This window comes from Protopterus annectens, chromosome 3.part1 (genome assembly GCF_019279795.1).
Source record: "Protopterus annectens isolate FY-2018-M chromosome 3.part1, PAN1.0, whole genome shotgun sequence".
NCBI lineage: Eukaryota > Metazoa > Chordata > Ceratodontiformes > Protopteridae > Protopterus > Protopterus annectens.
In genome coordinates this window covers 1,595,219,807-1,595,234,481 of record NC_056732.1, presented here as the reverse complement: position 1 = coordinate 1,595,234,481, position 14,675 = coordinate 1,595,219,807, and the positions used below count along the sequence as shown (strand labels likewise).

Below are 14,675 nucleotides of genomic sequence, written 5' to 3'. Positions count from 1 at the left end.
GAGCAAAAGAATTTAGTGACAAAAATAGCCCGACGAATAGTTCAGGCGTTGAACAAGGCACAAAATAGACAGCGAGGAACATAGTGGTCTGGGTCTAAGCAGATGGCGCAGTAAGAAAAATCTCTGCGAGGTATTTGCTTTCCACAGGCCAGACGATTAACTTTTTCTGACAACAGTTAGAGCAAGAAAAAAGGATCCCCAACGGGGTACTTGTCTTTTAGAAGACTTGTCTGAAACTCTAAAAACAAAAATTTCAGGAGGCGGCAGACTGGCACTTGCGAACTGCTTCTGCTTCATCAGGAGGCAGACTGGCACGTGCAAACTTCTTCAGGCACCACATGGCAAAGACCGATGTAATGGCGTTGACTGCATGCTTTATACCATGACGTCCTGACATCATGGAAGAAGCAACTGCATCCGACGCAGAAATCCCAAGACACTGGTATTTCAGGCCGACTGAGGGCTACCTGCAGGCAGATAACCCAAATGTGATGACTGCAACAGTGAAACACGAAGAACATCTACAGGGAGTAAGAGCTCCTCTAAAGCAAATAAGACAGGAGAAACGGGTGTGCAAGTTCTGGAAAAACCTTCTGTAATAACTTAGTGAAGTTAAGGGACTGAGAAACCTTAGTGTTCTCCCACTGACAACACAGGGAGATTATTCTAGCAATCTCAGAGAAAACCCCCAACAGGAAGAATCAGAAAGAGGCTTCCTCGGAATCAGAAATCTTAGAACAAAAGCCCAAATCCATTTCCTGCTTCTTCCCGTTCAGCTTCAGAATCCTGAATCTCTTCAAAAAATGAGGCAACCTCTATTTTACTGGAAACTACTCTACTCTCCAAGAAAGATCCAAACCAAAACCTTAGCCAATACCAATAAACTACTCCTAGCCAAAGAAATTTGCGGACGAGTAGATATATGCTTGGTTTTCGGTTTCTTTTTAACAGGAAATAATGAAGTCAACTGTGTTATTAATAGCAAATGTTGCTTTCCCAGGGATGGGTACAGCATTCTGACAACAGGGAAACCTTCCTTGTTCCTTTCTCCCAGGACAGACAAGAAAGTTTCTCCCTTGCCCACTGACGGGACTCCCGCAGAGGATGTACCTAACCCCCAGTTCAGTGGCTGTAGGTGTGACATCAGAAGAATCTGGGATAAAAGACCAGTGGTCTGAGGTTCAACTAATGGCCACATTAGTCACCCATCTATGGCGGAGGCAATCTGTTAGCTTGCTGTGGTGGCAAAGGTTGCTTGCTTAACTTTCTATTTTTCTGGCTGGAAAGAGGAGAGACTGTGGGAGACTGTTTCATGGTCAAGCCAAAAATAGTAACTATCTTGGGGAAAACAAGCAACAACGTCAGTAAAACTACCAGTCCACCAAAGTTTTCCCCCTCAACCTTAAAAAAAAGGTATTTTCTACGGAGAAACTGTTTATCATTTTGATAACGCTACTTTTAAACTAACAGAAACAAAGGTACGATACAGTTTTGAGACAGTGTGTTAAAGTGCTTACCATAACTTGGTATCTGTGCTATCCAGTGTCATTACTCATCACAGATGGGTCTTTGATCCGACCTCTTATCTGAGCAGACAACTTTTCAGACAGATCCAGAGCTCAAGCTCCTCCCCTTCCCATAATCCCTTGCTATACAACTCTCAGATCGGGTTTGCTAAAACTATTTGAAATGCAGAAACAAGCTGCAACAGAAGACCAAGAACATATCACCAAATACAAGCCATTTTCTAGCCTCGCCAGAACCCCAGAAGGAATGCGGAAGGAGGGCGGGAATGTGATGAATAAGGACACTGGCTAGCATAGATGCCAAGTTATGGTACGTACATAACTAGGATTCTATCCGTGTCGCTATTCATCACAGATGACAAAGTCCCAGCTACTGTGTCCTGCGTGGCCTCAAAGAATATGCTGGAGCACAGAGGAACCAAATGAAGCTGTGCTCCTAGAGACCAAAGTTTAGTTTGTAGTGAGAAAATGAAGTATGTTGATTAGACCAAGTCGCTGCAGCACAAATCTCATCCAGAGAAAGTCTGACAGTAGAGTGGGTCTTACTGGTCTCGACAATTCTAAATGCCTACTAGCATAAATGAAGGAAACCACTGGCAATCCACCTAGAAACAGTCATTTTGGAAACTGCCTGTCCCATTCTATTTTGAGAGAAGGATACAAAGAGTTGATCTGCCTTTCTAAACTCCTCAGTCCTTTTGGGATAAAAGCACAATTGTCTGTGGACATCCAAACAATGTAAAATACATTCTTCCTTTACTAGTGTAGTTAGGAAAGAGGACCCGTAGTTGAATCAACTGACACTAGCTTCCAAAGCCACTTTAGGGATAAAGGAAGGATTTGTTCTGCGAGACCCTGTCTTTATGAAAGATAATGGCAACTTAATGCACAGAGCCTGGAACTCAGAGACCCTCTTGGCAGAAATAGCCACTAAAAAGGCAGTCTCCAAGAAAAGAATTTATCATTGCATAAACCAGCTGGTTAAAAACGTTGTTGTGTTAGGGACTGCAGCACAAAAGTCAAATCCCAGGGTAGGAATGGATCTTTAACAGGAGGTCTAAGAAAAACTTTCAGAAAAGCTTTGCACAGCTTGGAAAAAAAGGGAGGTTCCTTGTTAATATGGAAATTAGAGATAGCAGCCAACTGGAGCTTAATGGTAGAAAAACTTGCCCCATCCTGAAAAAAAGAGGAAAATGTCAGGAACAAGGGCTGAAAAGGGATTCAGACTCCGTTGTCTGGCCCAAATAGAAAACCTTTTCTATTTACTGGAATTCACACTTTATGTAGACTGTTTTTGAGAAGGAAGCCTGAACTGCAAAAGGGATTTACTGGAAATGGAGAAACCAAGCAGTTAGACGAAGGGTCCAGAGATTGGGAAGTGGAAGCCCCCAGGGCTGGGAAAGGAGACATGGAATGGGAACAACGCCTGATGTGGCCAGAAAGGGGCAATAAGGATGAGAGGGGTCTTCAGGCGACAAGCTTTCGGTAAGACTGAGTATTAGGGGAGGAGGGCAAGCATAGAGGAGACCTGTAGGCCAATCGTGAACAAGTGTCCCTGGGAGACTCCCCAGCTGCAGAAATCAGGGCAAAGTAATTGCTGCATTTATGGTTGACTGGAGAAGCGTGACCCCAACGGTCAAATATTTGTCACCACCGACTGACTCTGGGACCCCTCATGAGAACTTAAGATAGACCTGAAGAGTCTGTCATGCAGCATGTTGGAACTTCCGGGAATATGAGTTGCAAGAAAGCACCTGGAAGACGTCACCCATTCCCATACTCTCATGGCCTCTCTGCAGAGAGGATGAGCCCATGCCCCTCCTCGTTGATGCACTAGACCACTGCCATGTTGTCCACTTGAATTGCTATGGTCCCCAGAGGGAGACACTCATGATAGGCTTGCAATATCAGGACGACTACACTCTTATCCTCAGGACATTTATGTGCAAATTGGTATCTGCAGGGGACCACGTGTCTTGAATCGTCTTGCCCTGAAAATGCCCTGCCCAACCCAGGAGGCATCCGTGGTCACTACAGCCTTAGGCGGGGGAAGACAAAATGGCCTGCCTAAAAATAGGTCCAGAGACCAAAGCCACCAAGCAAGATGACTCCTGCACACCCGAGTCAACTTTAAGGTCATGGACATGGGTCGATATAGAATGGACCACAGGACTGCAAGAGTCCAACAAAGAGATCGTATGAGATACCTGGCGAGGGGCACCCATTGAATGGCAGCCACTATCGAACCTGTTTGAAGAATCAAATAAACCAACGGGCACACTAACTTCAACAAGAGAAACCTGATCTCGAATGAGTTGGATCCTGCAGGGGAGGAAGTGATGCAGTCTCAGATGCAGTGTCCAGCTGGACCCTGATGAACTCCAGGTATTGGCAAGGAACAAGAAAGGACTTGGGAAAATCCACCGCGATGCCTAGATGCTGGGAAAGGCCAAGGATATAACCTGGTGCCCATTAATAGTCGATGCCTTGTGGGAGCAGTGAGGAGCCAATTGTCCAGGGTAAGGAAAAACCTGGAAACCTTGCATCCAGAGCTTAACTGCCATGCATTTGGAAAACACCCTGGGGGATGTGGCGAGTCCAAAGGGCAGGGCTCTGAACTGGTAATGACGGACCCCTAAATGAAAGGGTAAGTGTCTCCTGGAGCGTCAGTCAACTTTTATATGATAGTGGATCTCGAGGGTGCACCCTGAGCACATACAACTGTCCTTGTGCAAGGGAGGTAGAATGGACTGAACAGTGGCCATCTGGAACATGGACTTAGATTTAACTCATCGAGGTCCAGAATCAGACGCAGGTCCTCAGTACTCTGGCACCAAAAAGCAACAGCAAATTTCAGACCCTCGTTGCCCTGTTGGGGCTTCTTAGAGGGCTCTTTTTCAAACAAGGTCTTGAACCTTGAGATAGGCCAACTCCCTTTGGTGGGGTAGAATGGGAGAAATTTCCAAACTGGAAGGATCCAAGAAGGGAATGGAGTAACCTTGAAACAATTTTTAATATCCACCGATTGGAGGCGAGATGTCCAGGGCAGTGGGGGAAGTTGCTCCTGACTGCTTCCAGGGCAGAACAGTTGGGCAGCATCTCAGAAGTGCTGAAAGGGCTTCTCAGAGAAGGGTTCCTGGAAGCCCTGGTTCTGCAAACCCCCTCTGCCCCTGGAGTGGCATCTGCCATTGAATCCCCTGCCCTGGCCTGCGGAAGAAAATTCCTGGGGAGCATCCTGAAAGGAAGACGGTCCTCCAGAAAGTACAGTTGTGTACACTTAACATAAATGTAGATGCTAGAGTGTATTCACTGTTGCAGTCATCTCACTTTGGTTATCCTGCCAGGGGCAGCCCTCAGTCGGCCCAAATACCAGAGGCGTAGTATTTCTGCGTCAGTTGCTGTCGCTTCAGGACTGATGTCAGGTAGTCAGTGGTATAAAAACAGGCAGCCGATGCCATCACATAAGTTTCTTGCCCCAAATGTCAGGAGCCCCCAAATAGGGAGCTAAGTTACGGTGGAGTAACACCTGCAGTAAAAAATAAATACCAATAGCCCTGTAAGGAATGAGGGAGAGAGGGGGATAAGGGGGCTGGAGGGTGGAAAACTAGGACTGCAACAGTGAATACACTAACATCTACATGGCAAGTGTAAACTGTACTATGTTCTTTGTGTTTCACTGTTGCAGTCATCACACTTGGGTTGATTCCCAAAGCTAAAGAATGGGTGGAGGCAGTCAAGAGTTGGTGCTGGCTAGTATGCCCTGCAAGACTGCGGTTGCAAAGCCTGCCCTGGATTTCGAAGACAGGTAGGTGGTAATGCTTGAAGGTATGTCTCTGGTAGGGACTCTTCTGAGAAAGGCTGTGGAGGTTGAAGTTGCCCTAGTGGAATGTGTTTTGACCGCCTGTGGGGGTGGTTTTCCATGGTGTTTTGTAACAGAAAATGGATACAGTGTGCTATCCATTTGGAAATGGTTTGTTGGGATATGGCCTTGCCCTCTGTCCCTGGTGCAAAGCTGACTAGTAACAGATAAGATTTCCTAAAGGGTTTAGCCTATCCAGGTAGAATCTGAGTAGTCTGTGCACATAGTGTGCAGGATCCTTTCCCCCTTATTTTGACGTTTAGGGAAAAAGGTTGGCAAATGAACAGATTGGTCGAGAGCCACACTGGACACCACTTTAGGCATGAAAGTAGGGTTAAGTCCTGAGGGAGACCCTGTCAGCATGGAAAATGATGAAGGGTTCCACAGCTATAAGTGCTTGTAGCAGACACTGTTCTAGCTGAAGTGATGGCCAAAAGCAAGGCTGTTTTCTGAGAGGAATTTTAACTCTGCTGAAGCTGCAGGCTCAAAGGGGGGGGGGGGGAGAGTGGGAGCTTTTCCAGCACAAAGTTAAGGTCCCAAGCAGGAGTAGGGGCTCTTCTTGGTGGCCTTAAGTTGTTAGTCCCTCTCAGGAACTGCTTGATGAGAGGGTGTGAGAAGAGAGATGGCTCAGTGTTGTAATGTGCACAGATGGCACAGGCATAGGCCCCTGTGGAGTAGGTCTGCTAGGTAATCCAGGATGAGAGGTAATCATGGCTGTGCTGGCCAGCTCCTTTAGTCTGGATCCAGGAACAATACCTTTTCCACTTAGCATAGGATTTTCTAGCACTGGGTCATCCAGCTTCATGTAAAACATCTAGGACCTGCTTCCTTAGGCTGGCCACTGGAGGAGAAGTCCAGGAATAAGCCAGGCTCAGGGTGTGCAATTGTGAATACAAGAACTCTCCCTCCTGCTGAGTCAGGAGAGTTGGAATCTGAGGGAGGTGCCATGGAGGCAATGGAGACAGCCTGCACAGTAGTGGGTACCAGTGCTGATGTGGCCAGAGTCTGGGGCAATCAAGATTGCCCTTGGTCTCTCCTCCCTTTTTCTTACCAGAGTATTACTCAAAATAAGGAAGGGGGGAAATGCATAGATTGAAAGGCTTTCCCAGTGGAAGGACAGGGCATCCACTTTCCAGGCCTTTCTGCGAGGTCCCCTGGTGCAGGATTTGCTGAGTTGGTGGTTGTAGGGGGAGGCAAATAGGCCCACCTTCAGGGTACCCCATTTCTGGGTCACAAGGCTGAAGGTGCTGTGGTTTAATTGCCACTCGTGTGGGTTCAAGAGATTTCTGCTCATATTGTCTGCCAGAGAGTTTTGGTTGCATGGCAGGAATTGGGCTTACAGGTGAATATGCATGGCTGAGGCCATGTTCCAAAGGGTCATGGCTAGCCTGCAGAGTGGGTAAGACTGGGTTGCCCCCTGCTTGTTGATTCATAGGTTCATTGATAAGTACTGTCCTTGCGAGCCATTTTAAGCCTAGCCAATTATACCATGAGACTCAAACCCTGCACCTTCTGTTTGTAAGGCAAACACCTTAACCATTAAGCCAACCTCCCACATCACTGTGGTGGTGTCTGTTTTGATTAGAAGAGGCACCATAGAGATCTGAAAGCTGTCACAGCGTTCTGAACAGCTAGCATCTTTCTGGTTGATGTGCAGATGAATCTGATTTGGGCTCCAGTGGCCCTGAATGCACCTGCCGCCCAAACGGGCACCCCAGGCATAGTCCGAGTCTGTAGTTAGGGTCTGGGTGGTGTGGGGCTGTGTAAAGGGAAGTCCCTCGTTGTGATTGCATGCTGTTGACCACCGAAGAACTCTCAGACAAGCCATCATAGGCATGAAAGTTTCCAGGTCCTGAGAATTTTGGCACCAAAGACCAAGTACCACTGAAGTTTCCTCATATGCAGTCTGGCATATGGAATTGGCAGAATGCAGGAGACCATGAACCCTAGAGCTAGCAGTTTTTTTCCTTGCGGATAACAGAGTTCTGGTGGCCATGAGAGAAGTAGCCTGTCAGGCTTATTTTTCTGGAGTAAGGAATGATATCTGGGATGCTGTGTCCAAGCTTTCTCACAGGAATACAATTTGAGTAGGCACTAGTCTGGATTTCTTTTCGTTGATGGTGTACCCCAGTGAGGTAAATGTCAGGTGCTGCAACAACTTTTACTGACTGTCTGCCTGAATCAAGCAGTCAGGCAAGTAGGGGTAAATTTGAATATTTCTTTGTCCGCAAAAGGCAATGGCTGGAGCCAGGCATTTTGTGAAAACTCTGGGAGCAGTGGATAAGCCAAAGGGAAGTGCAGAGAACTGATGACGCATAGATCCTGCCCTGAAACATAGATATTTCCTGCAGGAGTCCTAACAGGGATGTGCAGATGGGCTTTGTTTAGGTCTAGGGTGGCTAACCAGGCATCTTTGGACAATAGGGAGAAGCTGCTGAAGGTGTGCATTTTGAATTTTGGTATCACAAGGAAGGTGTTTACAATGGATAGATCCAAGATTGGGCGCCTGGTGCCTTCTTTTTTGGGTACCAGGAAAAGTCTGGAATAAAAAAAAAGTACAGTTGTGTACACTTACCATAAATGTAGATGTTAAGAGTGTATTCACTGTTGCAGTCATTACATATGGGTAATCTGCTGGCAGGTTGCTCAGTCGGCCTGAATAACAAAGTCTTGGGTCCTATGTAGGTTGCAGTCTCCTCTTCTATGACATCAGGGGTATAAAAAACATGCAGCAGATGCCACTTTATTCAGTTTTCTTTGCCCCAGATGTCAGGTGCCCCCCAAATGGGGAGCAAAAAAAAACGTTCTATATATAATAAACAGAAATGTATGTAAATGCACTTTTAGCAACACAAACGTTACCTTCATCTAAAAGCAAATACACCACAAAGGCTTTAAGTATCAAGTGAAGGAAAAAAAGGTATTGAAAAAAGGGAATGGCGGGTGGGTAACCCGGACTGCAACAGTGAATACACCAACATCTACATTTATGGCAAGTGTACACAACTGTACTATGTGTTCTTAGTGTTTCACTGTTGCAGTCATTACATTTGGGTAAAACACGAAAGCTATGGTTGGGAGGATGGAACTAAATAGCATTAGGAGCAGCTATAAGGGCCTGCAGAACTGCAGTGGCAAAGCCTGCCCTGGATTTGGAGGAGAGGTGCAAATGATAATACTTTATGAAGGTATGAACAGAGCTCCAAGTAGCAGCTTCTAAAATGTCTTTGGTTGGAACCCCTCTGAGAAAAGCTGCTGAGGTAGAGGCAGCCCTGGTGGAATGTGACTTGATTCCCTTGGGCACAGGTTTACCATGGTGCAAGAAGCAGAAACAAATGCAGTGGCTTATCCACTTAGAAATAGTCTGCTTTGATATAGCCTTCCCCTCTGATCCTGCAGCAAATGCCACCAGTAGATGTTCAGACTGAGATTTGGTCCTGTTTAAGTAGAAACATATTTGTCTGTGTACATCCAATGAATGCAGAATCCGCTCTCCCTTGCTCTGCTGAGTTGGGTAAAATGTTGGCAGGTGAATTGTCTGGTTAAGAGCCACACTGGATACTACCTTAGGCATAAAAGGATTGGTTCTGAGTGACACCCTGTCCGGGTAAAATGTAATAAAAGGTTCCACAGCCATGACAGCCTGTAGTTCTGAAACCCTTCTTGATGAAGTGACTACCAAGAGGAATGCGGTTTTCCAAGATATAAATTTTATATCCGCAGTAGCTGCTGGTTCAAAATGAGGCAAAGTAAGTTTTTCCAGCACAAAGTTGAGGTTCCATGTAGGAGTTGGTGATCTTCTGGAAGGCCTTAAATTGTTGGCCCCTCTAAGATACTGTTTAGCAGAGGATAAGAAGAGAGTGGAGGTTCCAGGTTGTAATGAGCCGAGAAGGCAGTGGCATGGATCTTTATTGAAAAAAAAGAAAGGCCTTTGGTCAAGCATCTCAGTCAAATATTGAGAAATCTAAGGGATATTGGGCTTTGCCTGTGTCCATTCCTTGTGCTTAGTTCCAAGAACAGAAACTCTTCCATTTATCAGCATAAGATTTTCTAGTACTAGGCCTTCTGGCTTCCAAAATTACATCCATCACAAATTTACTGAGAGGTGTTTGAATAATTACATGATCATCCATGCTGCAAGATCTATAAACGAAGGAATTTTCCCTTCTATCTGGTAGATCTCACATCATCCCATTACACAAAGGGGGGAACTCTAAGGACTTCTCAAACTATCGCCCCATAGCACTTTATCGCCTATAGCTAAAATCATGGAAAAATGTATCCACAAACAACTACTTAACCACCTTCTCCATAACAACTTACTTGCTGTCAGCATGGATTCAGACCTTCCCACAGTACCACCACTGCTTTACTCTCCTTTACTAACTCCATCAACTATAACCGCAATAATAATAATAATCTTCAGTCTTCATTGACTTATCTAAAGCTTTCGACATGGTTAATCGTAAACTTCTTCTGCACTTACTAAAATCTCTCACTTGATCCTCCTTCCTTAACTTGGTTTACATCTTACCTAGAAGACAGTCAGCAGGCAGTACTCTGGAAAAATTCACTATCTAATCTCCTTGCTATCTCATCTAATCTCCTTGCTATCTCTTTAGATGTACCTCAAGGCTCTATCCTAGTCCCCCTTCTATTTTCTATCTTTATTAATGACCTACAATCAGCTATCCCAAACACTATCTGCATACAATATGCTGAAGATTCTACCATACTCTGCACTACCTCTCAAACTGAACTCCAGTCTCTTACCCAAAAAGCTTTCACCACTGTTGAACAATGATTCTCAGATCATTGCCTACTCCTCAACCCAAAGAACACCAAACTGTTACTGTTCTCACCTACCCGCAAATCTACCCCACTAAACTTCACTCTCACTTCCACTGACAGTACTCTCATTTCTCCGGAGTCAACTACAAAATTATTAGGAATAACTATTGACAATAATCTCAGCTTTGACTCACAACACAATAAAATTAGTTAATAAAAAAATCAGCTCCCTTTACAGAATCAAACCCTTCCTTACACCTGTAGCTAGGACCACCTTAGCCAGATCTCAGCTAATCTCTACTCTTCTCCATGCTTGCCCCATATACACCAATCTCTTCAAAAACAACCTCAAGAAACTAGCAACATCTTACTATAATATTGCTCGATTTGCTACAGGATCCCCTTTTAGAACTCATCACTGCCTAAACCAAAGACAACTAGGTTGGATTGAACTTCCTAACCAGCTCATACTTAACAGCTCTCAACTCACAAGATCCTATACCAACCAAATAAAATACCAATACTCTCTAACCTTGTTTCACCATACAATAACCTGAAACATCTATGTTCAAACAAACTACTGATTAATATTACCAAACCCAATAACTCTGCAGGAGACTGCCTCTTTTCCAACTCTGTTGGAAAAATGTGGAACAAACTTCCCCCTGATCTCATCTTTGTCCTCTCTCCCACTTTTAAAAGACAACTAAAAATGCATCTCAACACTGGCTTTGCTCCTGCACCAACCCAATTTAACTTTCCTTCTTCCTCTCTTTTCTTCTTCTGTAATTCTATTGTTCTCTTCTCCCTGCACCCTTAATAGCTCTCCCTTTACATCACATCTATGTAGATATATACTTACACATACATACTGTACGACTATTGTAATCCAAAAAAAAAAATTACTACATTTAAGACATTTTATTACTCCACTTTCTGTTTTTGCTCCATTCATATTTGTGAAATGTGTATTACCTACCTCTGAAATGTAGAGGTTTATAATTTTTAATCTTGTATTTCTGTTTAAACTTGTACTAACCATTGGAGCTTTTCTCCCCGGGCCTCTACTGAAAATGGACATATATCCAGCTAGACTAGCCCGGTCAACAAATGTAAAATAAAGGTTCAGAGTTTGGAGCTGGGTGTGCAGAATTTGATTGTTCTGCTGAGACAGTAGAGGAGTTATTTGAGGCAAGTACCAAGGAGGAAGTTGAGACATATTCCTTACAATTGGGTACCTGTGCTGGTGAGGCCAGTTCGGAGCAACTAGGATCATTTTTGTTTTTTTTCTGTTAGACTTAGAAAGACCTTGGGAGAGATGAGGCAGAGGGGGAAAAGGCATAGACTGATAGGTTTTTCCAACTGAAGGATAGGGCATCCACTTTCCATGCTTTTGAGATAAGTTCTTGTGCAGAATTTGTCCAGTTGATAATTTTAGAGAGAGGCAGAGATCTCCATGTCTGGACTCCATTTCTGTGTTAACATGCTGAAGCTTTGTGGACCCAGTTTCCACTCGTGCGGGTCCATGAGATTTCTGCTTAGGTCATCTGCCAGAGTATTTTTTTTTTGTTTTCCTGGCAGGAATTGAGCTTGAAGATGTATTTGGTAAGTCAATGCTGTGTTCCACAATGCCATGGCTAGTCTGCAAAAGGGGTAGAAATGTGTACCCCCCTGCTTATGTACCACATAAATGTGGTGTTGTCAGTCTATCAGTAGTTGTCCTGGATGAAGCAAGTCCTTGAAGGTGGTCAGGGCATTCTGAATAGCTAGCATCTCTTTGTGGTTGATATGCAGATGCATTTATTTTGGGCTCAATTTGCCCTAAATGCATCTCCCTGCCAGATGGGTCCCCAAGCATAGTCTGATGAGTCTGTAGTTAGGGTTTGGGTGGCAGAGGGTAGAGTGAATGACAGTCCCTTGTTTTGGTGACATGTCTCTGCCCACCAAAGAAACTCCTGTTGTAGGCAGGGAATGAGGGGAATCATTGTTTCCAGACAGTGACAATGTTGACTCCATAAACTTTTTAGGTACCACTGTAGTTTCCTCATATGCAGTCTCACATATGGAATTCGTAGGATGCCATGAACCCCAAAGTCTGCAGAATTTGTCTTGCAGATAACTGGGTTTTTGTTGCCATTTGAAGTATGTTGTCAGTTGCCTTTGTCTGACGTAAGGTAAGCCATCTGCGCAGTTTATTCAAGCTTGCACCCAAGAATGTAATTTGAGATGGTACCAGCTAGGATTTCTTTTAGTTTGTATACCCTAGGCATGTTAGAAGCCTTTTTACAAACGCCAGATTTGAAGAAGTGTCCTTGTCCTCTGCTTGAATGAGACAGTCGTTCAGATAAGGATAAATGTGTATGCTTGTCTGCAGAATGCAATTACTGGTGCCAGGCACTTTGTAAAGACCCTGGGCATAGTAGATAAGCCAAAGGGCAGTGCAGCGAATTGGTGATGCAAAAAACCTGCCTTGAAGCGGAGGTATCTTCTGCACGATTCCCTTATTGGGATATGCAGGTATGCCTCTTAAGTCTAGAGTCACTAACCAAGCGTTCCTGCCCAGCATAGGCAGCAGCTGTTGTAAAGTCAGCATTTTGAATTTTGGAACGTCCAGGAACGTGTTCAAAATCGATAAGTCCAGTACTGGACGCCAGGCATGGCCTTTTCTGGGTACCAGGAAAAAAGTCTTTAATAAAAACCTTGTCCTTTTTCCTTTTCAGGTATTGGTTGAATAGCCCTCATACCCATGAGGGACATAACTTGTTTCTGAGCCTCTGCCCACTGATTTTGTGGCAGATCTGGCCAACAGTTTGGAATTGGCAAAGTATGGAAATTAAATCTGCACCCCTGGGATACTATGTTTAATACCCACTTGTCCTGGGTAATTAACTGACAATTTTGAGCATGAAGTGCTAGTTTTCCCCCCAAGGGGGCTGTCAAAAGATAAGTGCTTGGTGAACTTAAAGGGAAGTCATTGAGACTGCTTACTGTAGGGTTGTGCTTAGTTTCTTCCAGATTTGGAGGTGGAGGCACCCCATTGCTTTGACCTGTAAGAACCCTGTGATTGGTATCTGGAGCCTTTTGACCACCTGGATTTGCCTTGAGTGGCTCTGTTGGACACAGGAAAGGACCTATTTTCAGTAGGCTAGTGCCTACTGAACCTGGGTGGCTGCACTTGCAAGAAATCTTTTACAGTTTGCATAGATTTCGCTTTGTCTTCCATTTTCTTTAAAACCTCTTCTGCCTTACCAGAGCATCATGCTGCAAGGGGGCATCCAACAATTTAGCTTTAACATGATCAGGCAGATTTTGCTCGAGCCAGGTATGCCTTCTAATCACAAATCCAGTAACTGCAGCCCTGCAAGAGGCTTCCAAGGAATCAAAACCACATTGCAAAGCATGCTTTCCAACCGGTTCTGCTTAATGCAATCATTCCTGTAATTCTTTATTTTCCACACAATCAGAAATCAACATTTTGTTTCAGTAAGACCATAAGCTGATATGTAAGCATATGAAACTGGCATGACACTGGCAAGGCCTTAATTGCCAAGGTAGCAGACTTATAAACCACCTTTCCCCATCTATCCAGCACCCTGGAATCTCTATCAGAGGGGGTAGGATTTTTGGCTGTAGAGGCCTTTACACCTTTGGGACCCTGTGAGATAGTCTCAGGATCAATAGCAGGATTTTTGAATAGAAATTTGTTGGAGTCAGGAACCCTGTAATACCAGTCTGGCTCACTAGGAGTTGGAGGTAGAGAATCTGGAGCTATGCTCGATTCCGAAAACACAAAATGTCTAATACAGGAGGTATTGCCAAAAGCCTATGCCAAGGAAGAAGGAAATCCCTAAGCCCCTTTTGATTGAGTTCTGATTCTCCCAGTGAAAATGTTCCCTTAAAGTATGCAAAGTTTCTCCAAAAGAGTAATCCTCAGGAGGAGATGCAGATGGGATGGATTCTTCTGCATCAGAATCCTCATAGGGTGGAACAGAAAATTCCTGATCAGAAGAGGAATCAATGAAATGGAAACCTGATCTGAAGATTTATAATCAGTGCCTTGCCTAGGCCTCTTAGCAGGGGGGGTTGGGAACCCCTGATCAAGGTAATTACGTCCTCAGCCATGTTGATCTGTTTTTTTAGGCATAGGGTTCTGAGCACGTGGCTCATGCATCGTTTTTTTGAGAGAGAATTTTTTGATCTTGTTTTTGAGGATGGAGTCTGTTCGGACCCATCCAAGAGAGACATCCACGGGTTTGATACTCTGATAATCTCGCGGCATACCGGACTCCGCATGGGTCTCAGTAGAGGCCTGTGACTCAAAAGTAATGAGTATCAGGGGCTGCAAATGCTCCTCAGAGTACCAGCAAACTGGCAACTGGCTTAGAAGTTTCGTCGGTTTTGGACCTAGACTGTCATTTTCTTTGCATTTTTTTGTGAACTCTGGTAGTCAGATTGCTAACTGACGGCATTTCAGGGTAATTAAATCTTGATCCAAAATA

The 14,675-nt window shown here is 44.6% G+C and overlaps 1 protein-coding gene across 1 annotated transcript in view; it reads right to left on the bottom strand.

The window, feature by feature from the left end:
* The window catches only part of LOC122798569 (zinc finger protein 729-like), a 920,500-nt gene that overhangs the window by 802,464 nt on the left and 103,361 nt on the right, over window positions 1-14,675 (bottom strand). The gene's annotated exons all lie outside the window — the stretch shown is intronic.